Source organism: Felis catus, chromosome A2 (genome assembly GCF_018350175.1).
Source record: "Felis catus isolate Fca126 chromosome A2, F.catus_Fca126_mat1.0, whole genome shotgun sequence".
Lineage (NCBI taxonomy): Eukaryota > Metazoa > Chordata > Mammalia > Carnivora > Felidae > Felis > Felis catus.
The window spans coordinates 35,970,010-35,983,103 of NC_058369.1; the positions used below are offsets into that span (position 1 = coordinate 35,970,010).

Consider the following 13,094-nt stretch of genomic DNA (forward strand, 5'->3'; position numbering starts at 1 on the left):
ACTCCTATGAATCTGTGGTAGTCAGAAATTCAGCCCCCAGGACCTTCAACTCCTAGTATCACAGCCACAGCTAAATTATGCTATTTACATGGCAAAAGAGATTTTGCAGATATAATTTAAATCACTAGCTGGTTAGCAGCACCTGGGTGGTGTAGTCTGTTAAGTGTCTAACTCTTGAACTTGGCTTAGATCATGATCCCAGTCAGTGAGTTCAAGCCTCCCATTGGGCTCTGCACCGATGGCTCAGAACCTGCTTGGGATTCTGTCTCTCCCTCTCTCTGCTCTTCTCCCACTTGCACATGCACGTTCTCTCCCCTCTCCCCCTCAAAAATAAACATTTAAAAATTAAAAAAAAATTTTTTTAACATTTATTTCTGAGAGACAGAGCATGAGCATGAGCATGAGCAGGAGAGGGGCAGAGAGAGAGGGAGACACAAAATCCAAAGCAGGCTCCAGGCTCTGAGCTCAGGCTCTGAGCTCCAGGCTCTCAGCACAGAGCCCAATGTGGGGCTCGAACTCACCAGTGGTGAGATCATGACCTGAGCCAAAGTCAGACACTTACCAGACTGAGCCACCCAGGTGCCCCTAAATTTTTTTTTAAATCACTAACTGGTTGATCTTAAGAGAAGGAAATTATCCTGGATTGTCCAGATAGGGCTGATGTGATCACATGAGCCCACGAAAGCAGACAAATGAAGCAGAAGGGGAAGTCAGGTTGAAAACAGAAACACTCAAAGCACCATTGCTGCCTTAAAGATGGAGGGGTCAAAAGGCAAGGAAATGGTGACTTCAGTCCTACAACCACAAGGAACTGAGTTCGGACAACAAACTGAATACATGTGGAAGCAGATTCTTCCCCAGAGCCTCCGTAAGTAAAGCGGTCCTGCTGATACTTTGATTTTAACCCAGAGGTCAGACTCTGAGCAGAGGAACCAGCTAGTGTGCCAAACTTCTGTCCTACAGAAATAAGCCCCTAAACTTGTGGTCACTGGTCACAGCAGCAATAGCAGAATAATATAAGACCTTATATGTAGATTCACCATTGTTAACATGCAACCCTATCTGACTTGTCATTGCCTCTCTTTCATGTATCTTTCTGAACCATTTGAGAGTCAGTTGCAGACACGATACCCCTTTACCCTTAAATAACACCTGAGAGTGTGTTTTCTAAGAAGAAAGACATTCTCTTACATAATTATCAAAATCAGGACATTTGACGCTGATACAATGCTATTACATAATGCTATTATATAATCTACAGGTTTTCCAGGTGTCCTAATAATGTCCTTTATAGCCATTATTCCCCCTGTTCAGGATCCAACCCAGGGACCTATGATGTATTTCGTTCTCACATTTCTTTAGCCTTCTTTAATCAGCTAATACTTTTCAGCCTCTATCTTCCCTAACCTTGACACTTTTAAAGAATACATGCCAGTTATTTTGTAGACTGTCCCGCAATGGTTCCTATGGCCCTGGTCAAGTCTTCAAAGATTCCAACCCCAGCCGACAGCTGACTGCAATCAGACAACCCTGAAGCAGGACCACCCAGCAAAGTCACACCCACATTTCTGATGATGAGAGAAGAGACTGTATGAAATAGTATTTGTGGGTTGTTTTATGCTTCTAGGGTTTAGGCTAATTTGTTACAGAGCAATAGATAACTAATACACTAATTCTGGCTATACCAGGATTGGAGAGACTTACCTCTGCTCTGATAAAAACAATGTAAACAAGATTGTGGAGGCAATGTGTAGAAATTATTAATAAAAGACAACCTTTTCAAGCCCCCTTGAGCACTCTCAATTTTCACACGTACTATTTACATATAAATTGTTCCGTGAATTACAAGCAGTCTCATCTACTCATTAAAACAGGTTTCCCCAAAGATTGTCAGGGGCTAATGCTCTGCTTGCTTTCTGTTGTTTGGTACATGGCCTTCAAATCACAAAACTAGTTTAAAAATCTGAATTAGGCAATGTTTTTAATCGATAAAGTTAGCCCTTCCGCAAAACAACCTCTATATTATTCTGACAAGTTTCTCACCCTTCCTCTGCATACTGTGCTAACTGTCGGTGGAAGCAAACTTCAAAATTACTGGCAAGAACAAATACTAAGGCCAAGTTTCATTTGTAAAACACATAAAAGCAGAACCAGTTCCCAGAGAATCAAACCACCATCATGAGAGAGAGTTTTCAATCTACTACAGAAGAAAACATCAAGTGATTACAACTATAAACCTAATTAAACGTATACAACAAGAAGGCGGATTTCCCATAGGTAGTTACACACAAAGTGTAAAAATGAAGTAAAAATAAATCGTAATTATAATGTGAGGAAAGTAGCATGGGAATTTAGTGCTGAGTAAGCAGAAAAGTAAGGACTTCGAAGAGTTCATGGGGAGATCCTGTCTCTGGCTTCCAATTGCAAGCAAACACAGTCAGGTCAAACATTCCCTGAATGGCTAGCCATGTAGTTGGGGGGGCCAAGGTGAATTTATCCTCAGTCCTCCAACAGTGTCTTCCCCTCCCTGTTGGCCACTGTTGCCATTTGCTCAGCTGCCACCACAAAGTACCACAGGCTGGGTGGCTCAAGTAACAGATCAAGATGCTGGCCAATTCAGTTCCTGGTGAGAGCTTTCTTCCTGGCTTCCGGCAACCAGCTGCCTTCTCACTACGCACTCATGCGGCAAAGACAGTGCTCGGCTGTCTCTTCCTTTTTTTTTTTTTTCCTTCCCATAAAAACACCAACTCTCCCTTATGACCTCACTTAACCTTTATTACCTCCTGATAGACTCTGTCTCCAAATACAGTCACATTTGGGCATTAGCGCTTCGACATATGAATTGGGTGGGGGGGACACAAATATTCCATCTATATAACAGCCATCATGCATTAATTACATTTTTTTTAAAGTTTATTTATTTATTTTAAGAGAGAGAGAGAGAGTGAGAGTGAGCATGAGCAGGGGAAGGGAAGAGAGACAATCCCGAGCGGGCTCTGCTCTGTCAGTGCAGAGTCCCATGCAGGGCTCGATCTCACAAACCGTGAGAGCATGATCTGAGCCAATATCAAGAGTCAGAGGCTTAACTGACTGAGCCACCCAGGCGCCCCACAGTAATTAGATTTTAAATGACCCTAGAGAGCCATGAAGATAGCACTTAACCTCCTTAAGAAAATAAAGGAAATGTGTTTTAGCAACTTAAAATAGTTGAGAAGTGATTTGGACATTTACTAATATTATAGTTGCTTAGAATTTTGCTGCTAGTTAGATAACCATCCACAAATACAAACAGATTTTTTTTTTCCTTTTCACAAACTTGTCTCTGAATAATCAGCTTGCTGGTCTAGGATTTTATTCACTTATACAGACCACTGACTATTGTACTTCATTGATTTTTAAGATACATATTTTTCTCATCTTTAACATTTCAGGAGCTATCACAACTGATAGCATCTTATCACTGTAATTGGCAATGCTTTTCTTTCTCAGAAATACACAAAACAGCAGTCTGTCTCACAATTGATGGTCTTAGATTTGATAAAATAGGGTAGTTTGCAGGCACTGTTTTAAATTCTTTAGAAATACTTTCCTATGTAATCTTACAAAAATGCTATGATGTGGGTACTATTTTCATTCCTTTTGCACGTTTAACAAAATGTACAAACATTAATTTGCCCAAGGTCACACAACTAGAAGTTGAAAAATAGAGAGACGTAAACCCAGGCAGTGTCTGGACTGTCAAAGTGTGCAGGGGAAAGGTAGGAGCTGTAGTTAACTACTGTTCCACTAAGTGGCGCCAAAATGGCATCGCCACCTCAGCCAATCACAAGAAATGGCTCAGTGTCCCACTGAAAACATCTTTCCTCCATGAGGACAGTGTCTGTGGGACTCTATACAGTCACTAGGTCTAGTTGTCTGTGTACTGATAACACTGGACTGTGGTCTTGGAGTAAGAATAGCCCTCATTTCTTTATAACCTACAGTTTCTGGCGGAGGCGATAAGTCTTCAGAAACGAGTTCTTAAAAGTGCTTAAGGAACGAGAGCAGAAGACAGGAATCCATTGTGAGCTGGATGCACAAAAACCACAGATTGTACTTGCTTGAGCAGTTCATCTTGTATTAGCCAGGGCTCTAAGAAACCGGCTCACGTGCTTATGGAAGCTGAAAATTCCTAAGATCTTTAGGGTAAAGGCACTAAGATGGAGATTCCCGGGAGCCAAAAGTTCAGTTCAAGTCTGAGCCCAAGGGCTTGATGAGACCCAAGAGAACCCATGTTGGCATTCCAGCTCAACGAATGGAAGGCTCAAAACTGAGCAAGAGCTGATGTTTCAGCTTGCAATGGGGAAAAGATTAATGTCCCAATCCACAGTCAGGAATAATTCCCTCTTACTCAGGGGAAAATCAGCCTTTTTGTTCTACTTAGGCCTTCAACTGACTGGATAAGGCCCACCCACATTAAGGAGGGAAATCTTTACTCAATCTATCAATTTGAATGCAAAACTCCTCCAAAACACCCTCAAAAAAACACACAAAATAAAGTGTGACCAAGTACCTGGGCACCCCATGGCCCAGTCAAGTAGTTATATAAAATTAGCCACCATAAACATCACACAACTATGTAGTATAGTCCTGTTACTTGGGGGGAAAAATGAACGCTTTTAAAACAGACAAGAAATTTTCATGGGAAACTCACTTTTCTAGAAAAGTACAGGAGGGATGCCTTGCACAATAAGATTGGTACCAACGAGTGGCCACTGCCAATAAATTCACTTAAAGATACATCTCCCTCTTCAGCAACAGGAAACATTTTGGTTGGGGATCCATCTTGAAAACTAAAGTAAATATGTATACATAAGAGAGGTTGCAGCTGAAACTTTCCATATGGGATTTACCTTACTGTTTCAAGGTATGAACTGGGACAGGTAAGACTAAGTTATCCAGGAGTAGAGCTGTTCTCTGAAGAAAAACTGGCTGAAGAAAAAACAAAACTCTATCGTCTTGATGCTGTCTCTTAATCCCTGTGAGCTGCTAGGCCATTTCCCTGCCAGTTTTGTCTGGGTAGGTAGAAGGGAAGATATTTATTTCTATTTATTTAACCAACACTTGGATTCAATATGCTACAGACTAGACACTGTTCTCAGTGCTCTTGAAGACGTATCTTCTAAATGTGGAAACTTGACATTGTTCCTTGATGCCTTTCCACACTTCTGACCTTGCAACCAGGAGGGGTGGCATACTTTCTTTTTGGGGGGAAAATAAAAGGTGACTTAAGATATTAGCAAGACCATAAAATCTAAGATACGCAATTCTTCATTCACCTGAAGTTAATGTGGACATCATCCAAAGTATTATGATCATTCTTAAAACATTAATTTACTACTACGCAATTGCTATAAAAGATGGATTAAACTTATGTGGAGAGTAAACTGTTTAAATGCTTATCTTTTTTTCCTTATTAACTATGCTTTTTAGAGACGTTGCGAACAACAAAGGAAATGTCCATTTGTCTCAATGCAGTGAAGGCCCTTCCGCTGTTCAGGAGAGAAACTACAAAATTTCATTTGCAACAGAAGTTCTTCCACTGAAACTATTTGAAAGCCAATAGAGACACAGGAGGCATCAGATGAGAGTGATGTGCTTCCTGCTATTATTTCCCTCGGATCCTTTTCCTTTTGTTCAAATCCCTTTTCCCCCTTCCTTCCCCTGCCTAGCACGAGAACACACACCCTTAAAAGGAAGCCTCACACTCCAGTGATCTTCTTAGAAGGCATTTATTTGAGTGCGGTTTTCTCTGTGGCATTCTCATCCTTTCTCTCCACGAAAGCACGACAGAGGAAAGAGGAAGCTGAAAAGAAGAATTCATGAAAAGAAAGCAGACAACGAGGCAGTGGCTAGTCACCGCCTTTGGAAAACATGCTTAGTATTTCTGATTGTGGTTCTTCTACATTTGTCAACTTTCTCCCCCTATGCCTGCCCCAGCTTGGCTTTCAGTCCCAAAGGGATATGTCGTAGTACTGATGTAAAACAATGGTAGCCATGGGACTAGCTGGGCAAGTTTGGCAACGTACTTGTGGAGACAAGTATCTTCTGAGCTGGGCACTAGGCATCAGGCCCCCTGCTGGCAATGACGATAGAACAATAAAGAAGCCACATGGCCTGTGGTTTTAACAAGTAGAGAGACTTGAAGAAAATATCTCACAAGACTCCCAAGGAGGAAATGGCCTTCTCTTTAGCTTCTGGTAACGACAGAGGGAGCCATGGCCTCGCAGTCAGAATTGCTGAGCTAGGATGCTACCTTGCAGACTTGGGTAATTCCAAGGAGGCTCTCACTCTCATTTTCTCAGACACAAGCAATGTATTATCTACATCACATGATGGTGATAAATCTTAAACTGCTTAATGAACATAGTGAACTACTTGAAAAACCATGGACGTTGAATAAATGACTTGTTTTTGTTGACACATTTATTCAATAAATATTTGTTGAGCATTTACTGGCACATGCAAACAATGCTGAACAAAACAGGCCCCCAAATATCCTCTTCCTCAAGGACTTTTCATATTTTAGTAATGAAAGAAACACAAAGCAGGAAAGATACAACTGAAAATGGGGAGGGCCTCAGAAACTAACATTTGAGCGAGAAATTAAAGCAGTAAGAGAGTAAGTCCTGAAGATATCAGAGGGAAAGAGGCCCTTAAAGCTAGAGGTATGTGAAAGAAGGAAAAATTAATAGTAGATGCCAGAGAAATAATGGAGGGTGAATGGGCAGATTATAGAGGGCCTCATGGGTCACTGGGGGCTTGGGCTTTTACTTACAATGGGGTGGGAAGTCGCTGGAAATTATGAACTTAGAATGACCTGATCGGACATATATTTTTTAAAGATCTACTATGAGCAGAAGAGTAAGGATGAAAGCAGAGACATAGCACCTGCCCACAGTAATCCAAGGAGAGGTGATAGTAGCTTGGACCATCATAGCAGTGGAAATGATAAGAAAATGTCAGGTTCTGGATTTATTTCGAAAGTAGAAGGGACAGGATTTGTTGATGGCTCAAATTTAAGATGTGAGAGGAAGAGAGGAGTCAATGCTGACTCCAAAATTATAGACCTGAACAATAAGAATAGTGGGCTGTCCCTTAAATAAATGAGTGAAAAACTAGGAGCTTGGTTATTAAGTTTTAAATGCCAATTAGATATTTAACTGAGGAAGGTCAAATAGGCAGTAAGACATTTGAGTCTGGAATTCAAGAGAGAAGTCTGGGTTTCAGATGCACAGTTACTTACCACTGGAATATAGGATGGTATTTAAAGTCATCCCCTCCCCCGTTCATGCTCTGTCTCTCTCTGTCCCCAAAAAAATAAATAAACGTTGAAAAAAAAAATAAAAAAAAAAGGGGCGCCTGGGTGGCGCAGTCGGTTAAGCGTCCAACTTCAGCCAGGTCACGATCTCGCGGTCCGTGAGTTCGAGCCCCGCGTCAGGCTCTGGGCTGATGGCTCAGAGCCTGGAGCCTGTTTCCGATTCTGTGTCTCCCTCTCTCTCTGCCCCTCCCCCGTTCATGCTCTGTCTCTCTCTGTCCAAAAAAAAATAAATAAACGTTGAAAAAAAAATTTAATAAAGTCATGGCACACTGGATAAAATCTCCAAAAGAGTGATTGTAGCCAGAGGAAAAAAAAAATTATTTATGCGTTGAGTTTGGAAGAAGAGAAAAAATAGCCAGTGGCCTTAAAAGAACCAAAAGTGAATGCACAAGGTCAAAGAGGTGGGTTCAAGATGGTTACAGAGCAAGATCTTGAACTCACCTCCTCTCACAGACACAACAAATCTACAACTACATATGGAGTAATTCCCTCTAAAAGGGACCTGAAAAATCACTTTAGAGAACGTCCACAACAAAGGATAAAAGGACAGCATTGAGACAGGAAGAGGCAGAGACATGAACTCACCAGGAAAAAAATCATCCCAGCCTCAGTGCCTCACAACCAGAAGACATTACAACAGTACAGAACCTTTCCTTGAGAAGCAAGGGATTCGATCTCCACATCAGACACCAACCCTGCACAGGACAGACAAGCCCCCAAATACCAGGCTTTGAAAACTGATGAGGATTATGTTCAGGAGAACTATCAAACTGTGGGGACTGGAGACACTGTGTAAAGGGGCTCATGTGCACAATCACTTGATCTAGAAACCAGCTCAATAATACCAATCTGAAAAGCACACACACCCTAGACCACAGAGATCCACTTACCAATTGTACAGTGTCTGTTACAAAGGCAGCAGACAGCAGAGACTCTCCACAGAAAATAAGACACTGGTGGGAGCCATTTTTGTGATCTCAGTCTACCTTATTAATACTGGCACCGAATGGGTGTCATTTTAGAATTCTTCCCCTAACTTGCTAGCACCAGTGGATGGTACCACTGAGAGCTCTGCCCACAAATGCACAGAAGCAGTTGCTGATGAACCCCAACCCTGGACCAGGGGCCAGACCCACCCACCTAACATAGGAGGACCAAAATATTACAGCAAATATTAACAGGCATAAAGGGAAAAAACAGGCAGTAATACAATAATAGTTGAGAATGTGAACACCTCACTTACATCAATGCACAGATCATCCAGACAAAAAATCAGGAGGGAAACATTAGCCTTAAATGACACATCAGAACAGATGGACTTAGCAGATATATACAGAATCATCCATAGAAAAGCAGCAGAATACACATTCTACTCAAGTGCCCATGGAACATTCTCCAAGATATATTCCATTTTAGGCCACAGAATAAGTCTCAACAATTCAAGAAAACCAAAATAATATCAAGCATCTTATTTAACCACAATGGTATGAAACTAGAAATTAAATACAAAAAGAAAACTGGAAAAAACACCAAAACATGGAGATTAAACAACATGCTGCTGAAAAATCGGTGGGTCTTTGGACAAAAAATAAATTAAAAAAATACCTAGAGACAACTGAAAACAAAAATATGATCAAACAAAATCTACAGGATGCAGCAAAAGTGGTTTCTAAGAGGGAAGTTCATAGCAATGCAGGCCTATGTTAAGAAATAAGAAAAATATCAAATAAAAAATCTCCCTTTACATGTAAAGGACCTAGACAAAAAAGAATAGGTAAAGCCCCAAATTAGTAGAGGGATGGAAATAATAAAGATCAAAGTGAAGAGAAATGAAACTGAGACTAAAAAGATAAATTATATTAAAAAAAAATACATTATTGTCAAGTTAGCTAACATACAGGGTATAGTGTGCTCTTGGCTTTGGGAGTAAATTCCCATGATTCATCACTTACATACATACACCCAGTGCTGTCCCACCATTTGCCCTCCTCAATCCCCATCACCCATTCCCCCCCGCCACACCTCCCATCAACCCTCAGTTTGTTCTCTGTATTTAAGAGTCTCATGATTTGCCTCCCTCTCTGTTTGAAACTATTAAAAAGATAATTTAAAGGATCAGTGAAACTAAGCTGGTTCATTGACAAACACATAGACAAACTAGCCTAAATAAATAAATAAATAAATAAATAAATAAATAAATAAAATAGAGGACTCAAATAAATAAAATTTGAAATGAAAGAGGCAAAGTTATAACTGATAGCATAGAAATACAAGTATCAAGAGACTACTACAAACAATTATATGCCTTCAAACTGGATAACCAAGAAGGAATGGATAAATTCCAAGAAACATACAATCTTCCAAGACTGATTCAGGAAGAAACAGAAAATCTGAAAGGACCATTTACTAGTAAGGATATTAAAATACTAATCAAATACCTCCCAACCAACAACAGACCAGGACTAGATGTCTTCACTGGTAAGTTCTACCATCCATCCAAAAAAGAATTAATACCTATCCATCTCAAACTCTTCCAAAAACTAACAGTGGGTAAAACGTCCAAACACATTTTATGAGGCCAGCAATACCATGATACCAAAACCAAACAAGGATACCACACTCACAAAAATTACAGGCCAATATTCTTGATGTATATGGATGCAAAAATCCTCACCAAATTACTAGAATGCTTAATTCAACAATACATTAAAAGCATCATACATCACAATCAAGTGGGATTTATTCCAGAGAGCAGGGAAGGTTCAACATCTGCAAATCAATCTACATAATATATCACATTAATAAAATGAAAGATAAAACTATACAATCATCTCCCAAGATACAGAAAAGCACTTAACAAAATTCAACATCCATTTATGATCTAAAGTCTCAACCAAGTGGGCTTACAGGGGATATACATCAACATAATAAAAGCCATATATAACAATCCTACAGCTAACCTCAACTCAATGATGAAAAGATGAAAGCCTTTCCTCAAAAATCCAGAAGACAAGGATGCCTACTTTTCCACTTTTATTCAACCCAGTACTGTAAATTCTAGCTACAGTGATTAGGCAAGAAAAATAAATAAGAAGCATCCAAATCAGAAAGGAAAAAAGAAAACTTACCATTTGCAAATGACATACTATATTTAGAAAACACCAAAAAACTACTGGGGTAAATGAATTCATTGAATTCACAAGATACAAAATCAATATACAGAAATTTGGGCATTCCTATCCACTAAAAAACAAACAACTAGCAGAAAGAAATTAAGAAAACAATACCATTTACAATTGTATCAAAAAGAGTATAATTCCTAGGAATAAATTTAACCAAGGAGACAATGGCATTTTTCACAGAAGCAGAACAAATTATTCTAAAATTTGTATGGAACTACCAAAGACCTCAAGCAGCCAAAGCAACCTGGAGAAAGAAGACCAAAACTGGAGGTATCAGGCTCCCAGATTTTAAACTACACTACAAAGCTATACTAACCAAAGCAGTATGGTATTGGCAACAGAAACAAATGATCAACAGAAGAGAACTGAAAGCCTATAAAAACACAAACATATATAGGGACAATCTGTAAGAAGGAGCCAAGAAGATACAAGGAAGAAAGGTCGGTTCAATAAATGGTGTTGGAAAAACTGGCACAAATGCAAGAATGAAAGTAGACCGTATTTACATCATACACAAAATTAATTTAAAATAGATGGACTTGAATGGAAGACTCGAAACCATAAAATTCTTGTAAGAAAAAATGGGCAGTAAATTCATCAGTCTCAGCAACATCTTTGTGACTCCAAAGGCAAGGAGAAAATAAACAAATGAGACCACATCAAATAGACAGCTTCTGCATAGCAGAGTAGACCATCATTAAACGTTATGGCAATCTAAAGGAATGTGCAAAGATATTTGCAAACTATGTGATCAGGTGCAAATATGCAAAATACATAAAGAGCTCCTAGGGCTCAACAACAACAAAAATAAAAACACTTAAAAAACGGGCAGAGGATCGGAGTATACATTTCTTCAAAGAAGATATACAGATTGCCAACAGACACATGAAAAGATGCTCAACATCACTAATTATTAGGTAAATGCAAACGAAAACAGAATAAGGTAACACCTTATACCTGTCCGGGTAGCTCTTATCAAAAAGACAAGGAATAAGGAGTTTAACAAGGCAAGGATGTAGAAAAAAGAAAACCTTCACACACTGTTGGTCACATTGTAAACTGGCGTAGTCACTATCTAAAACAGTGTGCAAATTTCTCAAAAAATTAAGAATACAACTAACATATGACCCAGCTATTCCATTTCTGGATATTTATCCAAATAATACAAACACACTTAAGTCAAAAAGATATATGTACCCTTTTGTTCGCTGCAGCATTTATTTAAAATAGTCAAGATATGGAAACAAACTAAGTATCCATCAATAAATGAATAAAGATGTGAACACACAGACACAGCAACATGCAGGGAATACTACTGAGCCAGAAAAAATGAAATCTTGTCATTTGGACAATATAGATGGGCTTCTGAGGGTATTATGCTAAATGCAATAAGTCAGACACAAAGACAAATACTGTATGATTCCATTCACCTGTGGAATGTAAAAAACAAAATAGATAAACAAACCAGAAACAGACTCATGGAAACATCAAATAAACTACAGGTTACTCAAGGTGGAAGGTATTAGAGGGCAGGTGACATAAATAGGTGAAGGGGATTAAGAACTAATATATGAGTCACAGGGATGTAATACACATCATGGGGAATATAGGCAGTAATCCTAGAATAATTTTTGTATGATGACAGATGGTAACAACTTGTCATGGGGATCATTTTATCGTGTATAAAAATATCAAATCACTATGGTGTGAAACTAAAACTCTAACAATAGTGTATGTCAAATACACACAAGTGCAAATACACACATATCAACACACACACACACACACACACACACACACACACAATAGCTCCCACTTTAATTATAATACAAAAGCTGGCTTTAATTAACAACACATAACTTTTCAATGTTGCGTTGAAATACCACTTAACATTTTAGTGGAACGAATCCTCCATTATTTCACAAGCAGTCCATCAAACTGTCTGTTATGGACTCTGTACACCCCCCATCCCCAAATTCACCTGTTGAAGCCCTAAACTCCAAGTGACCACAGTTGTAGATAAGGCCTTTTCAAGGTAATTAAGTGAGATCTTAAGGGCAGGGCCCTAATCCAGCAAGACTGGTGTCCCTTCTCTCCACACAGGCACAGTGGTAAGGCTACATGATGTCACAGTGAGAAGGTAGCCATCTGCACACCAAGAATCAAGTCTCCACCAAAATATGAATTTGCTAACACATGGATGTTGGACTTCTAGCTTCTAAAGCTATGAGAAAATAACTTTCTGATGTTTAAGCCACCTGATCCCTCCTTTTTCTAATGGCAGGCTGAGGTGACTAATATACACTGTTACTTATTAATTCTAACTTTAGAGAATGAGTAAAGGTGACATACTTCAGATCAAGGGGTATCGCACTAATAACATGACTGGGCAAAACAAATCTTTGGGGATCACTCACGTTTCTGAAAAAGTCTCTCCATGTGTGCATGGGTACAGGTGTGTGTCCGTAAAACTGCTTTTACAATTCATTAAAGAGTATTGGGAAATACCAAGTAAATGGCATGATTTTTGTCTTTACCTGCTGGTGGTCTGG

At 39.4% G+C, this 13,094-nt stretch overlaps 1 protein-coding gene across 4 annotated transcripts in view; it reads right to left on the bottom strand.

Moving 5' to 3' along the window:
• Positions 1 to 13,094, bottom strand: part of TAFA4 (TAFA chemokine like family member 4) — a 208,423-nt gene that overhangs the window by 27,447 nt on the left and 167,882 nt on the right. The gene's annotated exons all lie outside the window — the stretch shown is intronic.